The sequence below is a fragment of the Hibiscus syriacus genome, unplaced genomic scaffold (assembly GCF_006381635.1).
Source record: "Hibiscus syriacus cultivar Baekdansim isolate YM2019G1 unplaced genomic scaffold, ASM638163v2 tig00117048_pilon, whole genome shotgun sequence".
Lineage (NCBI taxonomy): Eukaryota > Viridiplantae > Streptophyta > Magnoliopsida > Malvales > Malvaceae > Hibiscus > Hibiscus syriacus.
The window spans coordinates 8,604,032-8,614,636 of record NW_024063538.1 but is presented as its reverse complement, the minus strand read 5'-3'; the positions used below and the strand labels follow the sequence as shown (position 1 = coordinate 8,614,636).

General features: G+C 33.2%; 1 long non-coding RNA gene across 1 annotated transcript; it reads right to left on the bottom strand.

The window, feature by feature from the left end:
* Positions 1-4,275: 4,275 nt before the first annotated feature.
* LOC120197301 lies at positions 4,276-8,597 on the bottom strand. The gene is made up of 4 exons (XR_005523254.1): positions 8,587-8,597; positions 5,133-5,281; positions 4,688-4,751; positions 4,276-4,526 (listed from the first exon to the last, which is right to left on the bottom strand). It is a non-coding gene; the product is annotated as an uncharacterized LOC120197301 (long non-coding RNA).
* Between the last annotated feature and the right edge of the window lie 2,008 nt (positions 8,598-10,605).

The window sequence follows — 10,605 nt, the reverse complement described above, 5'->3', positions numbered from 1 at the left end:
ATTAAATAGGGTGATATTTAGTTTATATTATATTTCATAGGTGGTCGATGAAAAGAAAGAATCATAGAGATATCCTTAGTGAACTAGAGGAAATCTGTTTAATTATGGATCAAAAAGCTGGGTCTGATGTACGTCTTCAAATATAAATAATTTAATTTAAAATGTTTGATATAATTAGAATATTATATTTATTAGAATTATATATTTATGTTTCAGTTTCAGTGGATACCTTATGCGAGCGATGAAGTAAAGGCTTGCATCCCACCCCACCTGAGTAGGTCATTAGATGTTTGGATGTCAGTTGTACCTCTTATATGTTATGCTATTGTTGAGTGGCATCCGATTGATCTTGTGCTCCATCAGTTTTATTGTACGCAATATATTCCTTGAGCACCTATGAATTTAGACAACATGCATAACATAGGCATACGAGTAAGGAAAGAGGTCAACTGGGTGGTGAAACACAGAGATTGGATTGCGATTTGGGAGAACCGGTATGAACTCTTGCCCCCTCGACAGTTTTATGCTGAAACTGGTCATATGGTTACGGATAACTATCTGGAGTGGTTTAATGAAAACGGAAAGCCATTTCTACTTTTGGCGGAAGCACGAGGGGTGAACATTCAATAGAACAAAAAAGATGTAAGCATTGAAGAAACATCGGGCACAAAAGAAAAAAATGTCCAGCTCTATTATCATCACTTAACCGTTAACCCTTATGTAATTGCATTTTCTATTTCAATGAATGTCTTTGTTTATAATATTTAAATGTAATTGCATTTTCTATAATTTTCCAATGTATGTCTATTTTCTACCTAAATTTTCCACTTACCTCTTACTTCAAGTAATTAACATTTTCAATTTAATCGAATCTTACCCTAAAGCACTTTAACCTACACAACCTTAATGAACTTTTGACCTACAAAATCCTTCACCACTTTCACCTTAATGAAACATATAACACTTTAACCTAAATTCACTCCACCTTAAATACAAAATTTTAAAATACCTTCGACAATTCTTAAATCATAATCGAAACACTTTACATAATAAATTACTAATTTATAATAACTCTAAACCATAAACCCTAAATCTTTACCCTAATTAAAAAATATAAAAGGAAAGGTGCGTCTCCTGAAACGCTCTTTCCACCGTGGCACCACATCAGCTGGAAAGAGCTTTCCCGAAAACGCGTCTTATGTCCACATAAGCAAATCCCGCTAAAGCAGATTATCGAGAGCGCACCTTAGTGCCACCTCAGACGAAAGGGTGTTAATTAGGGAAATATTGGTTAAAGGGTATTATTTAGGGCATATTAGGATTATAGGGTGATATTTAGGTCAAATCGCCGGATTCCATAATCTGCCTCTGTCCTTCAACATCTGGATAAGGAACAACAATGCGACAGTCAAATCGTCCAGGTCTCACCAGTGCTTTATCAAATGATTCTGGAAAATTAGTCGCTGAGATTACAACAACTCCTTCATTCTGTTTAAATCCATCCAATTCAACGAGCAATTGATTCAGTGTTATCCTCATATATTGCTGATCCTTTGGATTACGGCTTCCACCTATGGCAGCTATCTCATCAATAAATATAATACATGGTGATCTCTTCTTTGCAGCAGCAAAAAGATCTCTCACTCTTCGAGCTCCAACACCAACAAACATCTCTTCAAACTCACTGCCACTGCAGGAGAAGAACGGTACCCGGGCCTCTCCAGCAATAGCTCTTGCTAACATAGTTTTCCCTGTGCCAGGTGGATCAACAAGCAAGACACCTTTTGGAAGCTTGCCACCAAGACGAGTGAAACGCTGCAAGGAGGGAAAACGAATTTATTGGGGGGGGGGGGGGGAGAGAGAGAGAGAGAGAGAGAGAGAGCTACAAATACAAAAGAGCATTTACTTTAGGATAACTCTGCCTTCGCCTCATCAACGCCTTTGACATCATTAAATTTTGTGTTCGATTCCACAACTTGCACCTCTTCATGTAGACCAAGTCCTAAAACAAGGTATAGTCGGTCATAATTCAGAAAAAAAAAAGCCCAGGTAGAAACTTAAGATAAAAACTTGTCACTTAAAGATTCTACCTTTACTGATCCCTCTATCCTCAATAAGTGCACCAATACCAGAAATCAACAAGAAGCAAAGGGCAAGACTACGAAAAGTACGCCACAATTGATCTTTAAAGTTCCCTGATTTTGATGACACCATGTGGATAGGAGCACTAGCAGTTCCTAGGAGATCATTGTTTGTAGATTTTCCCACATTTCACAAAGCTGAAAGTCCACCTTTACTATCTTCCTCCCTCGCTGAATTAGATAAACCTGTAGTTTTGCACAATCTCTTAGTAATCAAATATCAGAAATGCAAAGAGTGGAACTGGTTCAGAAAGAAATGGCCTAATAATAGTTTAACAGAGATTAAAGATTCACGATTGCAAGAAAATATAGAAATATAAAAATTAGAATTCTAATTTAATTATCTAATTATATAATTTAGAATATTATAGATAATAATTATATATATTTATATATATATTTGCGTCTAATAGTTTTTTTTGGTTTTTTTCTTTTCTCTTGTTTGGAAAAACTAAAGAACATGTGAACTTTTTTTAAGAGTTGCGTATTTATTTATTAATTCAATTCAACGACGCTTTATATATCTATAGAAAAGTTAGATTTATCTATATTCTATATAATCAATTTATATAAATAATAATAATAAAATTAAGAATCTATATATTTATATATTAATAATATAATTATATATTAATAGTAATCTATATAAATAAATAATAATCTATATAACCTATATAACAAAGTAAAAAATGACTTTTTCAAGCATTTTTTTACGTGCTGTAACATAGTAATTATCTTTTCTCAATTAGGAGAGATGGTTGAGTGGACTAAAGCGCCGAATTGCTAATCCATTGTGCGACATGTATTTCTATTACTATGAAATTCATAAATGAAATAATTAATTGTGGGGTTATCATTATCCTGTTTGTAGTGACGAACCTTGTATGTGTTCCTAAGAAAAGAAAAGGAATTTATCAAAATTTCGAGGTCTTAAAGGGTCGTGGAAACACATAAGAACTCTTGAATGGAACTGAAAAAGAGATGTAACTCTAGTTCCTTCGGAAATGGTAAGATCTTTGGCGCAAGAATAAGGGGCTGATCCGTATCATCACTTTAGCGGCTTGGCTAGTTACTAGAGATTCACGATTATTTTATTTCCTGATGCTAGCAATGTATATTGGTCAAATAGGATCATTTTCTACTCGAGGCCTTTTACTTTTTTTCATCATGTGGGAGTTCGAATTAATTCCCGTTTATCTACTTCTATCCATTTTTTTTTTTGAGGGAGGGAGAAACGACTGTACTCGGCTACAAAATTTATTTTGTACACTACATGGGTTCCATTTTTCTATTAATAGGAGTTTTGGGTATCGGTTTATACGGTTCTAATGAACCAACATTAAATTTTGAAACATTAGCTAATCAATCATATCCTGTCGCACTAGAAAGAATATTCTATATTGGATTTCTTATTGTTTTTGCTGTCAAATCGCCGATTACAGTACTTGTATGCTTCTAACCATAATTTTATTAAAAATGGGAGCATATGGATTAGTTCGTATCAATATGGAATTATTACCCCATGCTCATTCCATATTTCTCCTGGTTGGACGAAGAATACTCCCAGTAATTATTTGTTCCCCTCATTTATCCTTCATTTATATTCTCCGCTTACTTATCTTATGTTTAGTATCTAATCAAATTGAATTTAGAAAACAAAACTCATTCCGTGACATTTAAATTTGAACCCATTCTATGACATTTAAATATGATAATAGAAATAGAATTACACCCCTCCAATTTAATCAAATTTAGATTGAAAAAAGGAAAAAAAGAAAAAAACAAATAGTTTTCTTCATAATATACATATTTTGAATGTGAGAAAAGTAATTCCTAGAGAAAGAATATAAACAAGCAAAAGACTTTTCTTACTTTTTCATCATACCTAACCTAATTGCCAAAAGAATTTGTTCTTTTTTTTACAAATTTGATGTTTCTAGATCCGTGGATTTAGAAATTCATTTCGGACACTTGAACCTTTTCAAATTGTTATTTGTAACAAGTAGTTTTGCTGGTTGGTTAATTGGGCATATTTTATTCATGAAATGGTTTGGGTTGGTATCAGCCGGGATACAACAAAATAATTTCTTTAGGTCTAATGTACTTATTCAATCTAATAAGTATCTAAATATGTCTTAAGCAACTCACTTTCATCAAGCCTGTCAACTTTGACTAATGCTTTAACATATTCGGAAAGCGCAGAACGGTTAGAATGTAATGATGGCTGAGTTTCAAATAGCCTTATCACTGCTTCAGGATCATTTTTATGGTAAAGCTCTCTTAAGAGAGCAGCTTCACTAGCCTCGTATGCCCCTCGGACCCTGCGAGCTAAATTGCCTACATAGCTTGACGTAAACCTTTGTTGGCCACTCAGAAGTCCTGTACCTGCACTCTAACGAGATTTCAGCTTAGGCAAAGTGATATTTGAGTTGAGAACAAGGAAAGCTAACAATGTAAGGGAAAGCCAACAATGAAAGGGAAAGCCAAATATTTTGTTGAAAAATAATCATAAAAAACCATGAAGACAATGATAGAAACAAAAATACCAGAAAGATGAGTTCTACTGAACAAGCTTCCATATTGTCCCAACTATAATTGATGCCTTGAAACCTGTTTTAAGATGAAGATTAAGTTCACTTGTTTATCTAAAGAACAAACAGTCAAATCACAGTTTAACATGTAAACTACTGCTTTAATAACCAAGAATAACACACACAATCCTACTCAGCATAAGCAAATGAATATCTTCATCAGGTCCAATGGAAACTAAAATAGAATATTTCAAATTTCAACCGCCTACCGTACTAATACCCAACTCGGAATAAAATGTTTAATCGAGAATTATGATATTCAAGATTAGGGTTTCTACAATCCCCACATTTCAGAACATATCATAAAAAATCCAATATATTGAACGAAGCGAAGAATCTTAAAAGATATCCTAACACCTACGAAGAAAGGGGGGATCTTAAAAGAGGGAGGGCAAGAAACCTGATTGATCAACCGTCTCCAAGCAATCACCTTCTACGAAGGCCAAAATAAGTTTGATCTTTCTATCGGTGATGAGCGTGTTTGGTTAGCAAGAAAATTAAGGGAAATGGGAGAAATTTTCAGAGGAAAATATGGAATTTGGTTTTGTTCTTCAATTCAAGTTATGGTAACAGTAGCAGAATGTCTGCTACACGAATTGACATGTTTGCCCTTTCAATTCCCCCCTCCCCCGCCACACTTTACCCTATCAAACATTTTCCTTCAACCTTAAAGATTTTAAAATCAAGTTCGACTTGAATCTATTGTCGCTCTTCAGAACATAATTTTAGGGCTTAAATTTGATTCATTAAGTTTACCATTTGTACAAAATTATCTTATAACGTATTTTTCGAGAAATTTTATCCTCTGAAATTTAAATAATTATATCGTTTGCTTCAAACCATTAGCTTCGTTTTAAATAAAATCATTAACCAATCAAATCACGCCACATCACCCCATAAATTTTATTTTCTTTATCTATTAAATAACAAAAAATTAAATAAAAATAAAATAAATAATATCTCTAAAATACCCTTCTTTTCTTTCACCTCCGTCATCAAACCCCTCCCTTTTCCCCAACATTTTTGTTCACTATCTCTCCCCCAACCATGATATCTCCATCTTTATCCATTTTCTTTTTTCTCTTCAGTTCAATCAAAGGCAAGAGAATATGTGAATAATTGTATTAAGAAGAAGCAAGAGAATCCCATGGAGAATATAAGATTTCCCGACAAAATTTTGTCGAGATTTTAAACAACCCGCGACACCAAGCATTTTTCTTCCAATGAACAACCTGCAAATGATGAGCAGAACAAACTTTTAATAATGGGTTATACTTATATATATATATATATATATATATATATATATATATATATATATATATATATATATATACTTTTTGAATTATTTTCACTGATTTTTAAGTAAAAATTTAATAGGTTTAAGTTGAAGCTCAAAAAAAATAATCAAAAGAGGCAATAGAAACCGATGCCTTCATGACCAAGGGTGAAATCAATTGCTTAGATGAAAAAAAGTATATATATACTGAAATCTAATCTAAAATATATGAATCCACTTTTGGTTTAATTATTTCTCTTATATCTTTTTTTTTGAATCTGATCCTTAGTTTAATTGTGGGAATTTAATATATGATTAAAAAAACAAACTATGAGCTATTATATCGTTGCACTGCTTCAGGGTGTGGGATAAAGAAGAGAGTGAGAGATCGTTCAACGTTTCGACCACCGTAGCCACGACGTATGAAGGAAAACATCGGATTCATCATGGATTTCTCAAGTTTTGGTGCTCTGTCTTTCGTTGTTCCTCAACCTTAGTGTTCGATAAAGATGGAGATATCATGGCTGGGGGAGAAATCAAAGAGAGTGACGGCGGAGGTGATAAAAGAGGGGTATTTTAGGGATAATTCATATTTTATTTTATTGATTTTCATTTATTTAGATAAAAAAATAAAAACTATAGGATGATGTGGCATGTTTTGATTAGTCAATGATTTTTTTTAAAACGAAGCCAATGATTTAGGACAAACAGGATAACAATTCAAATTTTAAGGGGTAAAATATCCTAAAAATACTTTAGGAGGCAACTCATTATAAATGATATATCTTAAGGAGCAACAGTTAATTTAAGCTTAATTCTAATAAAAGCAATTTTATAATTATTGTTTATGACGTTCTCTTTAACGATAAAAAATGATGGCATAAAATGTAACACCCCTATTCCGTACGGTCCCATATACGAGGTAGAAGTGTCACATCAAATGTATAAAAAATATACTGTTTAAAAGTTAGTAAAATTTTGTTTCATTTAAAATTGACACTAAATTAAGTAATTGCATTTAATAACTATAATATAAAGTATTTAAAATATAAAGTATTTAAAATACTATTCATTCATCATATGATAAAAAAGAGTTCAGACATATTCGAATCAGAGCATCAAAATAAAAATATGTACATACCAAAATTGAATATCAAAAACATCATAAAGATGTCACACTGATTCTGGATGTCTGAACTGGTCTGCCAAAAATGTAGGATGTCCTGCCTGGCTCCCTACTCTGCTGACGTCGGTTTTTCTATGTCTGAACCAATCACACGCTAAGTATTCCACATAGTGAGACAACTTATAAGATAAATAACATATAAAATAAACAATCATATATAAAAAATCATTTAAGTAAATCATGCATGAAATAATATAAGAATAAAACAATTATTAAAAGTCTTCACTTTAAACATGTATCAAATCTATAATATTATATTTCAGTTCATATCATTGTCCACTGTACTATTATGAGAAATCTATGGTACGTGAGTCGTATGAGTCAAGGCCCAATATGTAGTCGAAACTATTACTAGTAGTACTCGTAGAATGCATTGAGTTACTCTACCTCGTGTATCATTAAGACACCCGAGTCATATGAGTAATAATGTCGTATCATATAACATATAAAATACCATGTAGATTGCACCAGATTACTCTACCTTGGCACCACCAAGGTGTCACAGACTTAGCCTAGTTGGTTCAGTTGCTAATCCATACGACACTCGAAAGGGACACTTCCCAACCAAGTCGGCCTTAATCTCATATATCTGATCAAACACAAACACACATCAGGTTAGATCTTCACAACAACAAGGTCGTTCGACCAAGAATCGAGATCTTGAGGCATAGCGGATGCACACAACCGACCTCGAACTTCTCCGAAGGGAAAAATATTTTATTAATGAAAAATAACATTGGGTTACATAAGACTCACCAACACCATCGACTAGGCCGTAGGGGCGACCCTCGATGGTTTACACAAGACACTTACCTTTACCTGTGGATCAACCCAAACTCTGCTGGCTGTCCACCTCTATATATATGCGAAAACAAAATAACAAAAATGCTACCTATAAACATTAAAATGCTCGAACTAGGGACTGTATGTCCTACCCCAATTCCCTATTGTTGAGTTAATCGATTGACGGAATTGGCCAAGAGGGGGTGAATTGGAAATTAAAAATTTGGTGGAAGCTTTTGCAGAAAATTGAAAGTAATTGCACAACGATTTAGAGTAGTTCGACTTTCTCAATCAAAGTCTACGTCCACTACCTTAGCTATCTACACTAAGGATTTTCCAACAAATTCACTAATTTGTTCTTTCTTTTGAGGCCAAAGAGATAACCTTACAACACCCTCAAGAATATACCCCAATTCTTGAGAACACTCTTTCCCAAAGAGAAGATTACAAATTTGCAAACTTACAAGGAAAACCTCTCAAGGTAAGATGTTTGCACAATTCTAGAACAAGAAAAGAACACTCACAAATAATTACAAATGAGCACAAATGGTGTTCTTTGAAAGCAAAATGAATATTGAAAGGAAAATTGGCTTGATTTGCACAAACTTGGTGTTTGATGCTTTCTCTCTTGTTTCTCTATAATTTCTTGTTGATCAAGGGCTTCAGAACTTGTTTAAATACACCTTGAATCACTTCTCTCTTGTTCTTTGTAAAATTATTTTGAAATTGTTTTAAGATTAAAACTTAATTTTACACTTTGAGTAAGGATTAAAAATGATCTTTGAAAGATTTAGAGTAATGTTTTGATATTCGAATAATTCTATCGAATATACTTAGAAAATCATTTGGAAAATCTTAAAATTCATTTAACTTAATTTTTTATATCGAAATATTAAAATGTTTTCAACAATCTCCCCTTTTTGATATAACAAAACATTTTAGTAATTTTAAGATTTTGAAATCAAGTTTTGAAATTACTCCCCCTTACTTTAACACTTCTCCCATTTATCATTTAAAAACACTTTAACACTTCTCCCCCTTTTTGTTAAATCAAAAAGACATTTTAAAGAATTTAAACAAGGTTTTGAAATCAGTTAGCCAATTGATTATATATAATATAAGCTGCTAAGATCACAAGCAAGAGAAACGTTAACCATTAGTTTCATAATCAATATTCATAATTAATGTGAAATGGCAAAATTGGTCATATATCTAATCATGAAGTAAATGATGCAATAATGAATAAATTTAATCACATCAAATAGATAATTTCTAACCATTCATAAATCCAAACAAATTCAAAGTCAATCAATCCACAAATTCAAACATTCCAAAATATTCAAAATGTTAAAACAATAAGTTTGGAGTTCAAAGCAAAACATTGAATCACATATCCAGATCAGGAGGAGGAAAACGAGCTCGCATAGTCGTTAGTGAGGTCATTAATACGTGCGTTGGTTGCTTCATTATTTGCACGCATTTCCCGAAGAATTTCTAATTGTTGAGCTCCCATTGTGGATAAATGGGACTCTATAGAAGTAAAGCGCGAATCCATAGTAACGTATCGAAAATCGAATGTCTCCATAAAGGATTGAAAATATGGAGGCATTGGATTCGTTTGTTGTGCTTGCTCTTCGGGCTGCTCAGGCTCATCTTCGGCTTCATCGATGTCTTGCATTAATTGCTCAAGCTCGAGATCTTCTTCAGCTTCGGGTGGAGCTTGTGAAGAACTAGCTCCCAGAGTATTTGCAGAAGATCTTCGGGTGGAGCTTGTGAAGAACTAGCTCCCAGAGTATTTGCAGAAGATCGACCCATTCACCGGTTTCCTTATCCTTAATCCATCCCGCTCTCGTTAAGGAAAGAAGTTAATTTGTTTCTTAAGGGGAAAATGGCATCTAGACCGACTCTAAGCCCAGCTTTGGAAAACAATTACTCAAATGCATCGTAAACAAGAGATGAACAGTTTTTTGTTAGGAACAAGATTTACGTTTCAACATTTCAGCAAAAATAATCTGAGGTAGGTTGATTTTAATATGTTTTTGAAACAATGTACCACCAAAGATCGAAGGCTCTAAGAGTAGAATAACGACCTCCGGATGGTCGAAACCACCAAGAAATTATTAGATGAAGAAAACGTTCATGAAGGTTTAGGACACTTGCACTATCCCTTCTTTTATAACGAGATCATAAAACCTGTTTTTCATTTGAAATACCATCATATCTAATCCGATGTATTGGCTATGTAGCCGAGTCAATATATAAGAATTATCCTAGAAGGTAGGAACGAATTCCTATGGTTTCGGTTCATTTTGGTTTTTAACACAACAGCATTAGAATAGAAAATACGAACAAGTGATGGTAAACGATGGTTCAAGGGCAAAGAGTTTATCAAAATTTCCACTCTTGTAAAAGAGGAAGATATTTAAAATTGATAGCTAACATAGCTTCGAGAAGAATACGTTCTTTCCCGGATTTTGTAAGTCGAAATATTGATAATACCAAAAATGATGATTTCTAGGACCAGATGATTGAAACACGAATTTGGATAGTCAAATTAGGATCAATAGGATTAGGATTAGAAATTGGAATAGAATGGATTTGGAGGTGGATTTGGTTACGGTGTGA